The sequence below is a fragment of the Sinocyclocheilus grahami genome, unplaced genomic scaffold, assembly GCF_001515645.1.
Source record: "Sinocyclocheilus grahami isolate Dianchi unplaced genomic scaffold, SAMN03320097.WGS_v1.1 scaffold1030.1, whole genome shotgun sequence".
NCBI classification, from domain to species: domain Eukaryota; kingdom Metazoa; phylum Chordata; class Actinopteri; order Cypriniformes; family Cyprinidae; genus Sinocyclocheilus; species Sinocyclocheilus grahami.
This window is the reverse complement of record NW_015506209.1, coordinates 25,150-47,652: the sequence shown is the minus strand read 5'-3', so window position 1 is coordinate 47,652 and position 22,503 is coordinate 25,150. Positions and strand designations below refer to the sequence as shown.

General features: G+C 35.6%; 1 long non-coding RNA gene across 1 annotated transcript; it reads left to right on the top strand.

Moving 5' to 3' along the window:
• Window positions 1–12,104: 12,104 nt before the first annotated feature.
• Window positions 12,105–18,293, top strand: LOC107565831 (uncharacterized). The gene is made up of 3 exons (XR_001606436.1): window positions 12,105–12,131; window positions 17,952–18,064; window positions 18,248–18,293. It is a non-coding gene; the product is annotated as an uncharacterized lncRNA (long non-coding RNA).
• The last annotated feature ends 4,210 nt before the right edge of the window (window positions 18,294–22,503 follow it).

Below are 22,503 nucleotides of genomic sequence, written 5' to 3'. Positions count from 1 at the left end.
ATTACATTTGAATATAAAATGTAATATAATACTGTTGCAACCACCAATATATATTCTAAATGTGTCGAAAACCATTTGTAACCATTTCAGAGAAATTTTTTTTATAGTAAAAACATGTTAATTGGTTAATTGTAAGGTACCGTATACATATGGTGAAAAATGGAAAATAGTTGGTTAATGGTAAATAGTTTACCATTATATTGCACATAATTTTGTGTAAAATGATCAAATTTATGGCATAAGTGATATACCATATACTCTTTATGGTATAAGTAATATACCTAAGCATAAAATACCATATAATTTAAGGACATAAGAACATTCCCAGGAGTCCCTGCTCATTAAATATAATTATATTTGATTTTTGTCTTCTAATATTTGTTATCAGTATTGCGATTAGGGTGTTTAGTGTTAGATTTTATGTTAATATTTATTGCATTATTTATGTCTGTAGAGAAATATATTGTCACAATGAATTTCTGGCAACCACATCTGCTGTAGAGTACATAAGATTCAGAAAGTGTGAGGACAAAATAAAGTTTGCAAAGCTGATTTTGGCCAAATCAAAGGCTCTTTGCAGTAGTGTGATATGTGTGAATAATCTCATGTGTTAATGATGCTTTCTCTTTTAACATACAGTAGAGCAAGGCCTCTCAGTGCTGGCTAATGAGGTGTTACCTAATTGAAAAAGAACAACTGCACACTCACTTAAGCATTGGCTATTTTTTAATCAACGTTTCGGCTAGTAGCCTTTGTCAAGGTAATGAGGTGTTACAAGCATGTACTGTAAACCAAGCTAGTATTAACAGAAAAACCTCTGTTCTCATTACCATTGCTATGTGAATCCATAGCACCATGACCAACAACCCAAATGCAAACATGTTGGCAGAGAATAAAAGTCAGGGAAAGAGTACGAACAAAGAGAGTAAGGGGGGATGAAACATTATACCATGATGTTTTGGGTGTAAATCTCCTGTGTGTAAGGGGATTTTGAGGTTTTCAGAGGAAGGGATGGTGAATTGATGGAGTCCACATGTTAACAGAGGTCAGGGTCTTCTGTAAGTGACATTACACATCGCAAAACCAGAGCCGGCTACCAGATGAAGGCAACTACGGCCTGTGTAGAAGCTACCGCGTGAAACAAAAGGAAGAAATCCTAGTTCATTAATTTAAAATAGTAGCTATAAGTGACCATGGACCACAAAACGCTGGGGTCGCTGGGGTATATTTGTAGCAATAGCCAAAAATACATGCTATGGGTCAAAATTATTGTTTTTTTAATGCCAAAAATCATTAGGATATTAAGTAAAGATCCATGTTCCATGAATATATTTTGTAAATTTCCTACCGTAAATATATCAAAACTTTTATTAGTAATATGCATTGCTAAGAACTTCTTTTGGACAACTTTAAAGGCAATTTTCTCAATATTTAGATTTTATTACACCCTCAGATTCCAGGTTTTCAAATAATTGTATCTCAGCCAAATATTGTCCTATCCCTAACTATACATCACTGGAAAGCTAATTTATTCAGCTTTCAGATGATGTATAAATCTCAGTTTCAAAAAAATGAACCCTTATGACTGGTTTTGTAGTCTAGGGTTACATATAGCAGCATTACTTCAGTCTTCAGTGTCACATGATACTCCAGAAATCATTCTTGGAAGCTATTGTGCGAAACAAGGGGAAGATATTGTTATCCGTCATCCCACAGCAGCATATTTGTACATGAATATCTGTCTTTATTCCAGAAGGTTGACCTGTACTAACAGCGACTAAACTGTATTCTGTAAATTCGACTCATATCCTGTAAGAAGTATCACACATCTTCACGATAAGGTTCATCTCCACGGTATAACATCGTGTCCCACTTGATGCATAGTGAACTGGTGAATTTCCCTCTCCCACTACCAACGAAATAGCCTGTAAATCTAATCACAGGCTTATCCAGCCCTCCTCGGATTCCTCCTCAATGGCTCCTCTTGTTTCCCCATTCGAGAGGATCGCACTATGCAACATTTCATCACCATCGCCTCATAAAGACATCCATCTCTCCCATGATGGCGGGAAGAAAGAGGGACACTGTGAGCAGTGAAGCTGTGAGTCATTGCTATAATCCCACTGTCTTTATTTCTTGGTATGGCAACATTTCTTACAGCTGCGTGCTGCCACGGGATCAGTTGTCTCCTTGGCGCGGGAGGAGGCTCTTTGCTGTGGGTGTTGTAATGGAGGCCGAGGGCAGCTAGTTGATGGTGTTGATTTGACATTAGGTGCGAGTGATACAAGGCATGTGGGGCTGGTCTGAGGACAGAGAGAAGAAACTCAAAAAGCTCTACAGGCATACATGTCATGCATATTGTAACTTAAGACATGTTGAAAGCATAATAAAAACACCCTGTTATGTGGAGCAACACAGTGGTTTGAGCTGCCACTCTGAAAATTGGGCAGTTTAAGTTGTTTTGGAGGCTTTTTGTAAGAGCTGCTTATTGAGCTTAATTTGTGTGGATTTTCTTTTTTTTCTCTTCCTTTTTCAGCAAGAGGAAATGTGTGTCCTAATATGATCATATTTCCTAGATTACCCACTCAAAAAGTTAATAAAGTAGCAGCTATATCATAACATTTTATTTATTCAAAATCTGTTGACTCAAAACCACCACATTTTAGATTTACCTAACATTTCCATGACATATGTGACCCTGGACACAAAACCAGTCTTAAGTAGCACAGGTATATTTGTAGCAATAGCCAACAATACATTGTATGGGTCAAAATTATAATTTTTTCTTTTATTCCATAGGATAAGTAAAGATCATGTTCCATGGAAATATTTTGTAAATTTCCTACTGTAAACATATCAAAGCTTAAATATTTGATTAGTAATATGCATTGCTAAGAACTTTATTTGGACAACTCTCCAATATTTTCTCAATATTTAGATTTTTTTGCACCCTCAGATTTCAGATTTTCAAATCTCAGCCAAATATTGTCCTATCCTAACAAAAACCGTACATCAGTGGAAAGCTTATTTATTCAGATTTCAGAAATTGACCCTTATGACTGGTATTGTGCTCCATGGTCACTTATGTAATGTACAATACCATTCAAAAGTTGTAACAATTGATATATTTTTTTTAAAGCAGTCTTACCATTTATTTGATCAAAAATACAGTAAAAAGAGTTATATTGTGATGTATTACAATTCAAAAGTTCTATTCGAATATATTTAAAAATGTAATTTATTCCTTTTATCTATTTTTAAATAGTTGTGCTGCTTGATATTTTTATGAAAACTGAAATAATTTTTTCCCCAAAATTCTTTAATGAATAGAAAGTTCTAAAGAAAAGCATTTTTGTACACTTGAACACTTTTGTAACATTATAAGTGACTTTCCTGTCACTTTTGATCAATTTAATGCATCCTTGCTGAATAAAATAATTAATTTATATAAAAAAATATAGTGGGATTTCATTTTCATTTATAGTATATTACTGTCTTCACTGTATTTTCATTTACAGTATTATTACCATATTGTGATTTATAGTATTAGTTCTCTTGTATTTATTTTCATTTAGTTTAACCTTCTTCTTTTTTTACCCGTAAAAACAATCCAATTGCGGTACAGCAGTGTAAACCATATTTTTGTTTTACCACACCAACCCCATAAAAATCACACCAACCCCCCAAAAAAATCACAATATCTCATGAGCATAAGTCCTGATAATAGTCTTTTTAATTGTTCAACATTTTCTTTTTAAAAGTACATATTACAAATCATGAACTCTAGGATGCACTAATCTGATACACATAATTTCAGGGTGATGTGATTGTGTGATCATCTTTAAGCTATCAAACTATTATTTTTTATTGCGTTCAGATGTCCAGTATAAATATAGAGAGCAAAATAATATAATGCATTTAAACTGAGATAAATTACACTTTAAAATATGAGTGCAATTGATTTTAATTTATTATTACCCAGATTTCTGAGTATCCAAATTTCTGTCATGTCTAATATTTCTATGTGTTAGTGAAATTGTTCACATTGATGAGTGAGTGTTATTATGAAACAATAGTAGTTTATTTCAAAGACAAAGATTACAAACTCCAGAAAAAACTGACTTGCAAAAACATGCAAAGTTACACAGTACAGTGGATTTTTTTTCCCATTTTTGCTGTGTAGGCGGTCATATTCATTGAGAACTGAATTGATCATAAAAAAAGATGTTTTTATTTGCAGGAGGGAAAAGAATAGCTCAGAGTAATTAGTTTACAAAAGGCTTTTTGTTCTTTCCCTCCCTGCGTCTGGAGCGGCTTTCCCCTGCTTTACGACAACAAAGAGGGCTAGAAAAGAAAGTTGGGTGTTTAGGAAGATACTGTGCTATGGCTGATTTAAGTTTGCAGCATTTTGCAGATGGCACAGCGGGTGTATTTGCATCGTTAGTGTTTCTCAATCTAATCCCCATTCTTATGAGGTTACCTGGTTTACAAGCAAGTTTAATAAGCATCCCCTCACTATGATCATATGCACATAAGCTTCTTTTGTGAGAAATAAAATAAATAAATAAAAACACTCAGACGTCTGTATAGGGAGAAGTAGCTGGTGAATCTCTGCGGTGAGACCCTAAAGCCCAGCTGCATATTTTGGCAATCACCACAGAGGCTGCTGGATTTGCACACAGTCATAGAAATAGTCTGGCTCAAGCCTTCCAAATCTTTGTTTAATCCAGTGTTTCAGTGAATGCTTTTAAGGCACCCAGCTATTAAATATATCAATGTAACATAATGCAAACTGCTGATTTAAAGTGCCTACTTATTAAATGTTCATTGGATACAAAATAAATATGGGATACAAATTAAATGTGATTTTTAAAAAAATTTTATGAGTGAATACCATCTCATCTTTCAACCTGACCTTGATTCATAAGCACTCCTACATGCACTTTATTTTACATCATTTTATTTATAATTTAATTTAATAATTTATAATAATTTATGCATTTAGCAGACACTTTTATCCAAAGTGACTTACAGTGCATTCAGGTTATACATTTTTTTACCAGTATGTTTATATAGTATATTTAAAATAAATATTTAGTTTCATAGTTTTGACATCACATAAATACATTTAACTTAAAAATATGTAATTATTTTGGCATCTTTTTATTAATACACTTGTGAAGTCAATTATCCAGCAAGTGCACAGCACCTCTCTCTTAACTAAGCAAATACTTCCATCTAGTGGCAGAGTTGGGAAATAAGCTTCTCAAACATAGTCCTGGAAGACCCATACTGCATATTTTGGATGTAATTCCATAGAGACTCCAAAAACTGAATTTGATGTTTCAGATTCAAAATATGCAGAGTCAACATATTGGGATTGAAAACCACTGCACTACACGTAGTATATTTATTAGGACTTGGGGAAATTTTGTTCCCAGCCTTGTGAATTTTAGTCATAGTGCTGTTGTGAAAATCGATCTAGTGTGTTGATCGTTTCTTAAAAATGTCCATAATGCACTGCAAAATCCTTTAGCCTCTCAAATTGACAGAAATAGAAGAAAATGCATCTTTTATTATATCTATACATTTTAAATTACAAAATACTAAGTATGAAAGAATAGATAAACTAATTATGAAAGAATTCTAACTGATCAGTTGATTGGCCTCTTGGCCAATTAAATTCCGGATTGAGAATGTAGCCTATTTTGGACTGAAACTAACTGTTGTATAGTTTTAAAAACGTATATTCAGAGAAACAAGTATGCAGCCATCTTTGGAATTTTGTCTTTGAACTTCTGTTTTTGCGGTAGCTCTATAGCATCACTGTTGAAGAGTAGGCTAATTAGCCGGTGAAGTGTTAAATAAAAAAATATTTACTCCAATTTCCAAATACCAATATTCCAAATGAAATTATCAACTTCAAATGTTTTATATTACATAGAGACTGTTATCACATACTTTGTCTTTTGTATGTCATTTCTATATGCAGATGCTGCTGTGAGCTCCTGAAATATTTTTATACTCTGGAATGAGTAGCCTAAATATTAAACATTTTTAATCTGCAAAGAAAACAAGAAAAGCAACGTCTGCTCGCGTGAAAGAATTGGCTAGTTACTGCAATATGACCACCGTTGCACGCACTCATATAGCCTCCGCGGTGACGTCATGTCATAACGATTACCCCATAATACTATGGAAGGCCGTTAGGGCCAAAACGTGTGGTACTATGGAAGGCCGTTAGGGCCAAAACGTGTGGTACTATGGAAGGCCGTTAGGGCCAAAACGTGTGGTACTAATGCGTTAACACGCGATTGTGCGTTAACACGTAATTTACGCATTAACATTTGATTACGCGTTAACGAAAGCACAAGATGGAGAGTTACTACCAATCACGGAACCGGCTTTACTGACGAGATGCGCATGACAATCACATGTGAATTATCGTGCAGCCCTAGAACTAAACTTGTGTATGGCTGGAACCACTTCTTTTTTGATATATAATACACACAAACCTTAGCAATTGAGAGCAGTTATAGTCTCTTGAAAAAAAATTTTTTTATTATGATTAGATGTGAAAAGGTGTCACATGTCTTGAGTGTGAATGCACTGAAATTTGAAAAGCAAAAATGCACAAAGCTGTTTCAGCTTCAAAGGGTTTAATGGTGTTATGAAAAAGGCTCTTTAACAAATATTTATGGGTAGCAGTTGAATTATGAAAACAGGATATAGATTTTTTTTGTAAGTGTTAATACACAAATTTGTCTTTACTCTTTGGAGAAATGTGTAATTAAAACGTTAGCATTATATATATATATATAGGTCCAACTGTGGTGGGTTCCAGTCTTTCAAGGACAGTTCGGATATTTATAAAAATATTATAAGGTCTATAAATCAGCGCGTGCTCCCGTGCTGCGTCGTCCTTCTTGACCTCGTTGACCCTGATGACCTAACCTTATACATGACTTTATCTGTATTCTTCCTGTTTACGAAGTGGCTTTTTCAACTTTTGCATAGTCATTGCATATTTTACCCATTGCATATTGCATGTAGCTCAAGATGTAAACAAATTTACTGAAAGAGGGCAGGGAGCTTTAGTGGTATGTGGAAGCTATCCTTCATTAATCTAAGGCTATAAACTCACCTGGTTGTAACCCCATGAGGAGACAGCTTAGACAAGGTAACATTGCCTTAACCATGTACTGTCCTGTGTTAAGCATTTGAACAGAACACTATCATCTTTACCTTTTGACTCTTTGTATTAGTTTCTAAGGTTGTCGTCACATTTCATTGCTTAAGGTGATCTCAGACTAATGGATTTGTCATTTAAGTAGCAGATGTATTAATAGACATGATGAATTAGAGCTTTAGTTGTTTGGGACTCCTGTAGTGAAGTTACAATATATAAATCGAGACTGACAATATATCTACCAAATTTGTTATTGGCCAATGTTATATATATTTTTTTTTATTGGTATTGGTTGAAATTAAATATTTAATGTGCATGCTCAGTTTCTCTGTTTATACATTTAAATGACCTTTGCTGTCCGGTCACATAAAGTTAATCTTTGACAACTTTAATTGTTTAAAAAAAAATTTAATAACACTGTTAGATTTCACTTGTAGCATTTCAGACATTTGATTTTAGGTTTTAGAGTTTTATATAAGGTACATCCCATACCACGTACTTCTGCACTATTCTATGATGTTTTGTAGTATAAATAGTGCGAGTAGTGCGTTCACACTGAAAATTCCAAAAAGAAAAAGTGCACTTTAAATACCCGGATGATGCACTTAACTGAAAAAATTAAGTGTGGAATGTTGGACATGCTTTAATTACGTCATGAAGGGGGGCGGGGCTGTCAGACTCCAATTATTAATGACAGAATAACCTTATAAAATTCCTACACTAGATTAGTGCATAGTGCATAAGTACATAGTGTATACGTGCATATTGTATAGTGCGTCATTTGGGACACAGTAATAGTTTTAATATTGGTAATTTATTAATGATTGGCCATAGCATAAAATAATTACATGCTTATCTGTATTGATCAGAATATTGTGCATCAATATAAAGAAGTTTTGGAGTGAAAATTTATATTCATTATTTTTTAACACACAAATATGAGACATGATTGCATTTATTTGGAAGTGGATGTGATTGTCCTAATTTTGTGTGATATTGATTTTACATTTGCACAGAGTGGATGTCAATATTGTATTTATTTGCAAAATATCTCTCAGTTTTATTGATTAAAAGTTTTCCTGATGCTTTTAATAATCTAACAGCATCATTGGATTTAATGTAACTTTTTTCACAACAACAAGGCATCAAATTTCTGTTTTCAGAGCAAGTGACACTTAGTATTTGACCTCTAAATAGAATGTAATATCCATTGTCAGAGGACAGTTGAAAGCATAATGCCAGTCACTGCTGTTTTTGCTCAATGCTACTGACCTTGGTAAAAAGACACTTTTTCAAAACATGGTCCAGAGAACGAATCTGTCCATTCAGCACCTCGTATCCTTTTTAATGCCAACGCTGAAGTAGCCGTAAACACCGCTATGAACGTTGAACCCTCAGCTTCTTTAGCAAGGCAGTGGTCGTCTTGGAGGTGTGTTTGGGGTGTGTTTATCATGTTGGAAAACTGCTCCGCGGCCCAGTCTCCGAAGGGAGGGGATCATGCTCTGCTTCAGTATGTCACAGTACACGTTGGCATTCAGGGTTCCCTCAATGAACTGTAGCTCCCCAGTGCCGGCAGCACTCATGCAGCCCCAGACCATGACACACCCACCACCATTACTGCTTGACTGTAGGCAAGACACACTTGTCTTTGTACTCCTCACCTGGTTGCCACCACACACACTTGACACCATCTGAACCAAACAAGTTTATCTTGGACTCATCAGACCACAGGATATGGTTCCAGTAATCAATGTCTTTAGTCTGCTTGTCTTCAGCAAACTACTTGCGGGCTTTCTTGTGCATCATCTTTAGAAGAGGCTTCCTTCTGGGACAACAGCCATGCAGACCAATTTGATGCAGTGTGCAGCGTATGGTCTGAGCACTGACAGGCTGACCCCCCCACCCCTTCAACCTCTGCAGCAATGCTGGCAGCACTCATACGTCTATTTCCCAAACACAACCTCTGGATATGATGCTGAGCACGTGCACTCAACTTCTTTGGTCGACCATGGCGAGGCCTGTTCTGAGTGGAACCTGTCCTGTTAAACCGCTGTATGGTCTTGGCCACTGTGCTGCAGCTCAGTTTCAGGGTCTTGGCAATCTTCCTATAGCCTACGCCATCTTTATGTAGAGCAACAATTATTTTTTTCAGATCCTCAGAGAGTTCTTTGCCATGAGGTGCCATGTTGAACTTCCAGTGACCTGTATGAGAGAGTGAGAGCGATAACACCAAATTTAACACACCTGCTCTGTTATACAAGCTGTACACTCACTACTTGACATTGTAGCAAAGTGTCATTTCTTCAGAGTTGTCACATGAAAAGATATAATAAAATATTTACAAAAATGTGAGGGATGTACTCACTTCTGTGAGATACTGTGTTATATATATATATATAAAATTGAAGATACTGTTTTGTCAGATTTTAGTCCTCATTATCAGATGATTTACTGACGTATTAGAATATAAGAATATTTACATATGTATTTATCTATAGCTTCAAAGGTTCCGTTTTCTCACAAGGTTTTTTGCATGACGTAAGTGGTGTGACATAAATGACTTCAGCTGCTCCAAGCAAGTCTATCACCACAATCTGTAAGACCCGAAGTGACGGAGAGGATGGAAATGTTCCTGTCTCTATACTTCAAGGACAGGGCCTGTAGCTGAGCTTTGCCGTCACCTACTTCAGCATCTTTCACCTCTGTTTCCAGTGATTCTCCTTGAGCTTTGGGTGCGAGTTTCAGTAAAGTGTTGAATGTTTAGTTGGATGGAACAAACACTGTGATGCAGCGTCACTTTATACAGCCCAGACAGAAACCGGAGATTATCTATAGAAAGTGTTCCTTCACCTCTGTATCCCTGGCAGCAAAGGGATAGTTTAGCCTGGTGGAACCTGTAAGGTGATGAGGTATTTCACTGTTCCAAATGAGTGCTCTTTACGTTGTCATTAAAGTGTATGAAGTAGCATTTTAAGTGCATTTGGTTCCTTTTGTCATTCAAAGCGATTTTAAGTACTTTTTATTCCATGGACAAGTAAGCTGAGGCTGTGACTTGCTAATGGTGACAACTCTTGAATTTTAGTTGTAAAAGATCTGGAAGGTGCTTTTACAGTAGGTTCAAACCCAGTCAGGCCAGAATCTCATCACTATTAAAAATAAAATGAGACTTTTTATCTAGTGGAGAACTACAATATAGAAAACAAAACTAAACAGATGGTTTAAGATAAGTTTAAAAAATAACAGCATTTTAAACAATCATTTGAAAGGACAGTTTTAGAACACTTTCTTTTAGCTGTTATTTACTTGCCTTGTAAATTGATCACCATCCCAGACAGTATATCCATAAAGCATGCTGGGTAGTAGACACGATGATTCAGCATGAATGTTTTGTCAGTTTACAAAAAGACAATAGTCAGTTGAAGCATGAAGTTCTTTGGTGAAATGAAAATCTTAATCAATTCTGATAAACGGCTCAAACAACTCAAAATAAAGATTGTTTATGGGCATTTCTGGTTCCATGAAGAAACTTAAACATCCTTGGAACCTTTCCATTACACAAAAGGTTCTGTATAGTGGAGCTAAAACACTAAAAAAAATGGTTCTTTTAAGAACTGTTCACTGAAATGTTCTTCAGGGAGCCCTTAATAGTTCCCCAAAAGGCATCACTGCTATAACTTCCTTTTGGAACCTTCATTTTTAAGAGTAAAAAATCTAAATAGTTAATCAGAATCATGACAGTTTTGAAGAGCTGTGTAATTTTTAGATGCATCACACATACTTGGCTTAATCCAGATCGGATATTTGTATAAAACTGTTTGTGAAATCCAATAGAAGACATATTGTCTCAATGTGAAATTCACAATGTGAAATTTTAGCAAGAATGTTTTGCATCACAAGTTAGCTCTATCAGTCAAGCACCACACTTTTAGAAAGAAAATCATTAGCAACAGACTGTTATCTGTCGCTAATTATTGTCTAACTAGAGATAAATTGGTCTTTTTCCTAATACAGATTTATCTTTAAAGAGTGCATTACAAAGCATTACAAACCAATGGATCATCACAGAAATGAGCAACAGCAGTAAAAGCAGTCAAGCAATATGAAACACCTGTATATTTGTTCATTTAAAGGGATAGTTCACCCAAAAATGAAAATTCTGTCATTAATTACTCACCCTCATGTCGTTCCAAACCTGTAAGATCTTCGTTCATCTTCGGAACACAAATTAAAATATTTTTGAGGACTTCCGAGAGCTCTCTGACCCTCCCATAGACAACAATGTAATTAACACGATCAAGGTCCAGAAACGTATAGGACATCGTTAAAATAATCCATGTGACAACAGGGTTCAACCGTAATTTTACGAGATTACTTTTTGTGTGCAAAGTAAACAAAAAAAATTACTTTATTCAACAATTCGTCTCCTCTGCGTCACCCTGGCACCATTTTGGAGAGAATCCATATGTAAACAACGTATGTACGCAGATACGTTGTTTACACTTTGATCTGAACGTAAACAATGTATCTGCGTACATACATTGCATACGTATGTGCTTTTGGGTGAATTATCCCTTAATTCCTACAATTCCCAATTCCTTAAGACCTACATCTACAAGGCTGCTCTGAATGGCTTTTGTATAGTTTACTCAGTACTGAAATATCAGTATTTATTATGCTTTTGTGTTTCAACCTCAAATACTTTTCCTCACATTCACACAGTCACACACACATTCAGAGTTGATGATCTGCATAGCCGGGTAGCAGATTCGCTGAGCTTGGAAAGGAATACATTACTGCAAGCCAAAGCACTGGCAACATCCTGCACACACTCCTCCCTTTTTCTCTCTTCCACCTTTCAGACGGGATTCTGCTTAGCCCATCTGTGTTTAAATAGTGAAAGCCAAGCTGGCGTTATCAGGCAGAAACACAGCACAAGACACCGGTGAGTGTGCATCTGCAGTATGTCTTTTTATCCATTCTAGAGTGGTATCTGTAGTCTTTTTTTTACATTTAATGCCAGAATCCTTTGTGTTCTTTGATGCTCTGTGAGAGTTCTGTCCTGTGGGAAATAACCTTAACAAATGTCATGTCTGATAATGTTAGAAGAGATGTATTGCATCTTTATTTGTAGGCTGATGCATCCCTTATGTGTATACTCATGTTTTAGCACTCTGTAGTTGATCACCGTCTACTTTCGCAGAGTTTTGGCTTCAGTTCAAACTCTGCACTGTGATTGGCTCACTGCAGTCATTGGCTTGCTAGGTGCCTCATATATACAGTTATACTGTATTTTCACTGGAGTGAAATGATTGTTATAGTCCAGATGATCTATTCTGGAGTATATGAGAAGAAGAATGTGGATAGCAGGTACTAAAGTGACTGGATTATCAGCTCAGCTTTTTGCTGCTCTGTGTTGATGAGTTAAAGGGATAGTTCCCCCAAAAATTTTCACCGTCTACTTTCGCAGAGTTTTGGCTTCAGTTCAAACTCTGCACTGTGATTGGCTCACTGCAGTCATTGGCTTGCTAGGTGCCTCATATATACAGTTATACAGTATTTTCACTGGAGTGAAATGATTGTTATAGTCCAGATGATCTATTCTGGAGTATATGAGAAGAAGAATGTGGATAGCAGGTACTAAAGTGACTGGATTATCAGCTCAGCTTTTTGCTGCTCTGTGTTGATGAGTTAAAGGGATAGTTCCCCCAAAAATTTAAAATCATGTTTTCATTACTCTCGGAGAGAGAGAGAGAGGGGCAAAAAAGAAAAAACATCTTGGATGCATTCCTAATGAGGACTGGCACGAGGGCAGCCAGCACTTTCTGTGTTCTTCAGCTGCTCTTAAAAGCCCTTGGGGAAGTGGGATGTCTACAATAGACACTGACCACCACTCAGCTCATCTCTAACACACAGCAGAGTTAGGAGCCACCCCACAAAGCACTGTAGAGGAGTTGAAGGAGTGCTGAGAGAGAGAGAGCGAGAGCATGCTGACGATGCAGTACACTGCCCAGAATCCTGATGAGGCAACAGTGAGACTTCACTGCATTATGATCTCAAAGCCTGCCCCACCTCTCCCTCTCTAAACCTGACTCACTCCATATGTCTGAAGGGTGGATCACTCTGTTTCCTTGCCTACTTTGTTTCAGCTAGGATGTTATGTAACCTTATGTATGCTGTAAACACTGATACAGATGATAAATGTAATAATGATCTGTTGCCATATTTAAGTAATAGAGCTTACATGCACAGGCATATTAATGGAAGTTACAGTATTTATGAGCTGGGAAGTCATAATTATGAATTAGGTGCATTCATGTCACACTGATCAAAGCGCGATGGCGATTCCCTTTGTCTTCAACAAATTCAGCAAACATTTTAACTCAACACTTCCACAAAATTATAAATACAGAATGCACATCAGTTTTTATTTTATTTTGTTGTACATGCTGTAAACACTGATACAGATGATAAATGTAATAATGATCTGTTGCCATATTTAAGTAATAGAGCTTACATGCACAGGCATATTAATGGAAGTTACAGTATTTATGAGCTGGGAAGTCATAATTATGAATTAGGTGCATTCATGTCACACTGATCAAAGCGCGATGGCGATTCCCTTTGTCTTCAACAAATTCAGCAAACATTTTAACTCAACACTTCCACAAAATTATAAATACAGAATGCACATCAGTTTTTATTGTCTAGCACATCTAGTTTTATCGTAAATGAAAATAATATTACCCCCGGTTTCACAGACAAGGCTTAAGCCTAGACCCAGACTAAAATGTAAGTCTGAGCTGTTTTAACTGAAAGAAACTTGCACTGACTGATCTTAAAATATATCAGTGCCTTTATTTTGTCTCAAGACACACACCAGTAATGTTATTTTCTAAGGCACGTTTTTAAAAATTACTTAAATATCCTAATTGAACTATGGCCTAATCCTGGTTTAGTCTAAGCCCTGTCTGTGAAACCATGCCATAATGTTTTTATTAATTTGAATACATTTATCATTTATCACTGCATCTATTTTCCCACTGACACTTTCCTGTATTAGACACTGTGGGCTTAAAGTTTCAAATTTCCCTCTCGTAATTTCGACTTTGTGGTGGAGTTCATGTGCATTCAACTTGCAAATACAATCTTTCTGACATGACTTATAGCGACATGATTTATGAAAAATAGCCTCCTGGCTAATTCTGGCACATTTACAGTCAAATGTAAACAAATAAACTAAACTTTGTTTTTTTTTTTCATTTTAAGTTATAACATTTCTTTGTTCTATATTCAATTATTTAATATTTTCTTAATATTAACTTCAAAATTCTAAAAGAGCACAAAAAAAAAGTACTTTAAATCCTAGATTTTTAATGTTGCCTCAATTTTTGGACCTCACAGTATATGGACATTATTGAATCATGATCAAATGTCACTATGCCTCAAGATCCATTGATATTCTGTTTTTGTTTTTGAAAGAAACTGCTGAGTCATGGAAATGACCTGTCACTCTGTGTGTGTGTGTTGAAGTGGTGCTCATGTCTGAATATTGCAGCCAATACTATTCCCTCCCCCCACACTTTGCCACCCGTAACAGCACGAGACAGCAGAAATGTGAACTTGATATTATAATCTTTCCTCTTTCACATTTTCTCTTTTTTTCTCCATTTAAAAAAAAAGCAAGTATCCATGGGCTAAATGTCTTACAGCCGAGTTATTGAGCAGTGTGTCATTCGCTGTAGGACGTTGAACTAAAGAACATATGCAGGACAATACTGGCAGCTATTATGTCACATTAATGCTGCCTTATGTTTATAAACACCTACAGTATAGAAAGAAGTCACTTGCATTAAATTAATCAAAAATACATAAAATATTATGATATATTATTGCTGATTTGGTGCTCAGGAAACATTACAAATTGTATAGTGTAAATGCTGTTGCAGTAAATATTTTATATAAATTTTGTAATGGAATGAACACTGACATTTCCATTGATTGCCATTGGCCCTTTACTGTAGGTTGTGTTGAACATACAGTGCATGATGCTCTTTGCTGCATCTACTGTAGCTAAAGGCCAATCAATAACCCTGGCTATTAACATACATATGTAACATATAGTCTGTCATGCATAAAGTCTCTCTCTCTCCTCATATTGCGCATGTCTTCAAGTGACTTCATGTGTGCAGTGTGTTCAGGTCATGCAGGGGGATTACTAGCTCATGCCACCTGGCCTCTCAGAGGACACCTTTAGCAAACATATTGAGGGCCAGATTGTAGCTGTTGTCTCTTTGCCACATGGACATCCAAAACCAATGCGTTAGCCATCAGACTGAAGGGTTGGGTATCCTGATATGAGACGTATTCCGATACAAGAGCCGCGGGACGTGATCCGATAAAGACTGATAAAACGTACCTAATTGTCAGTGTAGATTTCAGAAGGTTGTTTTAGGTTCTTTAGGGTGTGATACTGGATTTAGTTGATTTCTGTTTAGTGGCTTTATTTTAAAATATCGCAGCTGTTTATTGGATAAATTGTGAACATTATTTGATATAAAACAACATTGTAATTGTATCATTGTAAATATTAACTTCAATGCTGTTTTCTGCATTATTTCCTTCCCTCAGTTTTACTGTATTTGTTCTTTTTCATTATTATTCTTTATATAGTATCATGGTTCAAAAGTAGACGTGAACGTAAAACAATTTAAAGGCTCTTTTTGTACCCTATTTATGCCTGTGATCACACAATTGACATTGCATTCACAATAGTGGATTTTATTTATTTATTATAAAAAGTGAAGACTCATTGACCTCACTGTTACGTCAATAGCAGTTAAATAGTATGAATACTATGTTAGCAATGACGGATCACCGAGGACATTTAGGACTGTTCTTTCTGAGAATCTGCATTTTTTATGGCCTCTAACCTCTGAATTCGTGCACTATTGAGATAGAGATGTGTTAAGTGACTCCTGGGGCTAAAATTCACTGCTGCACTGAATTCTAATTGGTTTTTAGGTTAAAGTTACTCCATAATGCATCACTTAATCATGTACTTGTAAGCTCAGCTATTTATGGCACATGTCATTAATGCTGAAATATGCATTAGCATAGTTGCTAAATAAGTTATCAGTGGGTCAACCCTGGACCAAGATGTGCAGCAATCAACAATTCCTGAACCTATCCTGTCCTTTAATGTTTGTATTTCAAGAACAACAAAAAATATAGCTGCAAGCAGCAATTATGGGGCCAAGCACTCCAAAGGCAAAATGAGGAGCTAAGCATGGCATGGATCATCAGACCAACTGCAACAATGAGTAATTAAAGCAAGTTTAGGATGATTTGACTGAAAAAATCATAAACACAACTTCTGTTAATATGATTTAATGGCTTATCGCTTTTGACCAATAGGTGACGCTGTTATCAAATCGATGTGTTATCAACACGAAATCCATAACTTTTTGTCAGCACTATCTGATGATGATCTGATTGGATTTTGGTGTAAATCAGACCAATCAGATCAGGAGTTCGAAAAAGTAGGTTTTCAACATAAATCAAAATGGCAGACAAGAACTCCGGCCGACTATGGTAAAATTGGTATCTATGTTTTCAGCATAACCAAAGAAATATTTTGAGACCAGTTTCATCACAATAGGAGAATGCAATAAAAAGTTATTAGAATTTATAGAAATTTCATTATTTATGGTTAATGAATGGTTTATTACTCTTGACCAATAGGTGGCGCTGTTACCAAAATGATATGGCCTGGTCAGTGTGAGGTGACAATGGCACATACAAAGTTGTAAATATGTCAAAGCTTTACAGAAGCTTTGGACGAACCATTCGGAAGTTATAAACAAAAATAGCCATTTTTCTTATCTCCTGACCACTAGGTGGCACTGCGCCGAAACACTGCAGGTAGCCTCAGGTCATGCTTGTTATAACACACACCAAGTTTGGTCTCAATACGCCAAACCGTTGCAGAGATATAGCCTCACATCCATTTTTGCGTGCTTTTCATAGAATTTGCTTGCGTGTTATTCGAGAACGGTTTGACGAATCAACTTGAATTCCATAACTTTTTGCCAGCATGGTCTGAAGATGATCTGAGCCCAATTTTAGTGAAAATCAGACAAACTTAGTATAAAAAGAAATTTTAAAAATCGCAAAAAAAAACCTTTACGATTTTTTTAATTTTGGTGTCCATTCGACTCAGCATGTGCCAACGAATCAGAGGAAATTCTGTGCCTTACGGTTCAAAAGTTATTAGCTTAAACATAAGTGAAATTTTGGACAAGAGGTGGACTACAGAGTTTGAGTTAGAGACTCCAAATTTGCTGTGGTTTATGTTGAGACTGTCCTCTATCTGTGTGCCAAATTTCACAACTTTCCCGCAAGCGGTTCTATGGGCTGCTATAGACTCAAGAGCGGAAGAAGAAGAAGAATTCTAACGAATACAATAGGTGCCATCGCACCTTCAGTGCTTGGCCCCTAATTAAGTCAGCATCGTGTATAATTTAGCTCAGGAAGAGTTTGTTTTCAGAAGCAGAATCATACAGGTCTTTACAGACAGAAGATATTCAGGCTAACCAGCAATGAGATATACAGTAAATGGAACTTAGTATTTTGGGTGATTTCCAGAGTGCTTATGTACTGTAAGCTCCCCATGAATGGCACAAAACAAATAAGTGGCACCACCTCCTGACCTTGCACTGTTTTATTTCTTTTAACAGACATATTTTCTCTGTGTTCTGTACAGAAGCTGAGAGTCTGAGTGAGAGCTGTCAGCTGGTCTCACGGCTCCATGTACCCTGAACCCAACACGGATTCCCCTGCTCGTCTCTCCACGCGGCAGACTGGATCCCCCTATACGTGAGCAGAGCCTTCTCACTCCAAGAGAGTCAATAGTTTGCTGATATATGAAAAGACCTATATCTCCAATACATAATCAATGCGCTGTATTTATATTATTCTTACCACCTTCACTAAATAAAGGTAAAAAGGACAAATGAATTTGTAATAACACTCCTTTTTTCTTTTTTGCTGTTGCTGTAGAGCTCGTTATGGGAGTCCAAAGAGGCAGCTGCAGTTTTACAGGTACTGTGCATCTGCTCTTCATGTGTAAATATAGCCAGCTCTCTACGAGATTACATAAAATGCTTTCATCCATAGCTATACAGTAGAGTAAAATGCAGAGATGGTCCCCCTGGAGTATCCTGGAATTAAGTGCCTTGCTCAAGGACAATGGAGATGGAGCGAGATTTTAAAATCAGTATGCTTAACTCTCCACTTCCTAATAAGTTCTGAGAGTGTAACTTTTGTGTTAACAGCAAAGACTTTTAACCATTTGTACGGCAGGTGATATATTTTAAAAATATATCTTAGGGGGGCATTTCTAACTGAAAACAGAAGACTTTTTATGCATTTTGGCCATTCATTTATATGACAACAAAGTTTTGGGCACCTGAAAGTGTTACTTCAAAAACACTAATTTTGAAAACGGTGATGTCACGCTTATGTTTATTACATATTTAGTCTAAAGGTATGTCTGCAGGTGCATAGTGTTTCTTCGCCAGCTAATGGCCAAAATGCATAATACAGTGTTTGTAGCCGTTTCCGTGGATCTGTGTGAACAGGGATTGTTTTGACGATGTTGCTGTCTATAATTGAAACGTTTCAAAAATGCAGACTTGCAAAGGAAAAACTTGTGCAAACTGTGTGCAAATGTACCTGTAGTATTTTGTAGTTTTTATATTTGGTATTCATTGTACTGTATATGTTGATATTTGCTCTAAAATTTTACTTCAGTCAGAGGAGCCATATTTTCAACCTAATAGACATTATTGCCAAGTTGATGTAAGTATGGAGTATATACTTAAAATATATACAGTACTGTTAAAAAGTTTGGGGTCAGTAAGATAAATAGTTAGTTTCAGTAAGGATGCATTCAATTGATTAAAGTATCAATAAAAACATTTGTAATGCTACAAAAGATTTCTATTTCAAATAAATGTTGTTCTTTTGAACTTTATAATTAACAAAGCAGTTTTCAACATTGATTATATTAAGAAATGTTTCTTGAGCATCAAATCAGCATATTAGAATGATTTCTGAAGGATCATGTGACACTGAAGACTGGAGTAATGATGTAAAAAAATTCAGCTTTGCCATCACAGGAATAAATTACATTTTGAAATATAGTAAAATAGAAAACAGAGACATCTTTCATAATCTTAAAAAATATATATATCTTACTGACCCCAAACTTAAACTTTGGTTTAGAAATTGTGTTTACAAAATATTGATATTGTTGTGCCATCACAGGAATAAATTACATTTTGAAATATAGTAAAATAGAAAACAGAGACATCTTTCATAATCTTAAAATATATATATATCTTACTGACCCCAAACTTAAACTTTGGTTTAGAAATTGTGTTTACAAAATATTGATATTGTTATAAAAGAATCTAAGAGTGGCCTGAGTGTTCATCACCAGCACAGAGATATGTTCTCTCTTGTGATCTTGTCAGAGTGATGCTGTAGCTCTTCCTGTCTCTGTTTAACTATTCCTGACACAAAGCCAAGATGTAGTGTAACTATTTCATAATGAGCTCTGCTGAGTCATTTGAGAGAATACTGAGCCTACGCTTACTGGCGTTCTGGTTTCACACGAGAGACGGAGAAACGCAGACTCGAACTGGCCTATGAAATGAGTTATATATTTAGACTGGATGTGATGTCACAGGCAAATGGTCTATGCTAAATAATAAATGCTACTGTTTTAAGGCACGCCTGGAGTCTTTAGTCACAGGGAAATGAAGGAAACAGCAAAGGTCGCAGCATTGTTGCTCGTTATGGAGAACTGTAATTAACACGAGCAAATAAGCTACTGTGGTTATACATTCAAAGCTAATGTGTTTCCTGTTGTAATGGGCAGCTAAGAACAACACTCACCATCTACTGTATGAACAAGTTTATGGTCTGCTGGGTTTGACTTCTACTTGAATACGTAACCTCTTTCTCGCTCTCTCTCTCACTCTCTCTCTCTCTCTCTCTCTCTCTCTCTCTCTCTCTCTCTCTCTAACATCTCATTCGCATCCCTATGGTCCTGAATTCATTCTCATCATTATCTAAAGAGGAATATTTGCACTTAAAAACAACAAAGAGTGACACACACATTCACTTATGTGACATTTGCATTTAAATTATTTGTTGCACTTTATTATTACAGTTTATCCTATGTGTGTAGAACTTTACCTTGTGTACCAACATATTTTTTGTTTTAAAATTTAATCAAATTTTATTATTTGTATTATTTTTTTTTACATTTATTATATTTTTTAAATAATTCAAAACATATCAAATATATTTTATTAATCTAAAATTGTAAATAATTTTAACTCCAGTTAAAAATATTTTATTTTATTTTAGCACGGATTTCCTCACTAGACAATGAACAAGGTAATATGCAATGCTTTTTTGTTCTTCATTCTGCTTGGGATAGCTGAGTTGTACTTTTGAATTCTGTACTCGTACGAAACAGAGAACAAGCAAAAATTGCTTTTAGTACACTTTCTTGTGGTACAACATCAAAGGCTTTTAGAGCAAAAGCTGTCTTGAATAATTCATGTTTGCAGAGCATTCTGGCACTGCGATAGGTTCGCAAAACATTCTCTCTGTGACATTCGCCAGAGTGGGTGGTGTCTGATGTTTTTGAGGGGTGGAGCTTTTATTTTGCCGTTCACTAATTACTAAAGCTCATATTCAAAAGACTCGGTTTAAGGAGGAAAACGGCAGTCTTCTTTAGTGTGCTGACCACCATTAAGTTGTCAGATGAGCAGTGTGGTGCAAAACCCATACGTGACTCGACCTCCGAGGAACCGGGTAAGTACAAGGCTGGTACATTAGCTGAACATGGGTCCCGCTTGAGGATGTTGCATGGTGATCCCGCTCACGCCCACAGTCCTGTCTCAGGTTAGAGGTGTTAGTGTGATGGGGGAACGGAGAGCAGGGCTTACATCCACAGACTGTCTTGGTCTACTGTAAGCTACTGCATCATGATGTTTTAGTTATGAGAGTAAAGAAGGTCGGTTTGCCTCATACTGAGTCACTTTCTTCCCACTGTAGGAGCTTTAAAAACTAAGCTGTGCAGAATGAGCAGAGGCTGTAATGTTGCAGATATGGTGGATTTGATCTCTGACTCGATGAGATATGAAGCCGGTTTCTACTTTTATGATGGGAGAAATGTCGTTTTGTTTATTATTCATCAAAACCACAGATAACCAGCATCAGACCACTTAATTTTTTTTTTTAATTGCTTGATTGCAAAAATATATGGGTGTTTCTTCAGGCTTTGGGTACTTTTGACCCTGTGTATTTTAAATCTCGTAAAACACACTTTTCACACTCACTAGTTTCTCACTAAATTTGTCAACTAAAAATGTCCAGCAGTGATACATCACAGAAGAATTGAATCTCTTTCTCTTTTTCTTTTTTTTGTCATTTCCAACACATCTCAAATTATATGGTAGAAAGCTAAATTCATAGTTAATATTTTATGTATTCTTAAAACACAATAAATAATTTAATAAGTATGTGTTGCATAATTCGACAATTGCAGCTTAATTGTAAATTATTTAAATATATATATATTTTTTAATTCTGGGATTTTTTTTTCTTTGTTTTTGTCACACAATCATCATATTCTTCACTAACATTGTTGTCTCTTTGGTAACTACGCTCACTAACATTACAGAGGCAACAATTGTTCTGTGTGGCAGAAATGACATCACATCAGGAAGCCAGTCATAAAATGCAGATGATTTACAATATTTAGAAAAATTGGTTTAAATAATTTTCAAACAATACATTTTAAAATAGATTTTTTCAATATTTATATATATAATTTTATATATCACTATTGGATATATTTATATATAATTTTATATATTTTTATGTATTTTATAAACTATTAATATTTATAAGTTTAAGCATGCAATAATTAATATTTTTATGGTGGATTTTAATTCAGTTTAAAATTGTGACGTTTTAGTTTATAAATAAAAAGTAGTAAAAAAAGCGATGAAGGCATGATCATTTTAGTGTGATCTTCATGTAACAAAGTAACTGAAAAAAAATCTGTGATATTAGTTTTAACTCACAAAATCAACCTAAATTGACCCAAAACCTAATTAGCCTGGTACATAAAAGTGCCCAAAGTTGAAGAAACATGAATATAGACACATTTTATATTTAGGCCTCTTGTTATGTTGCTGTACTACAAGTGAAAAGTACATGATGTTTACTTT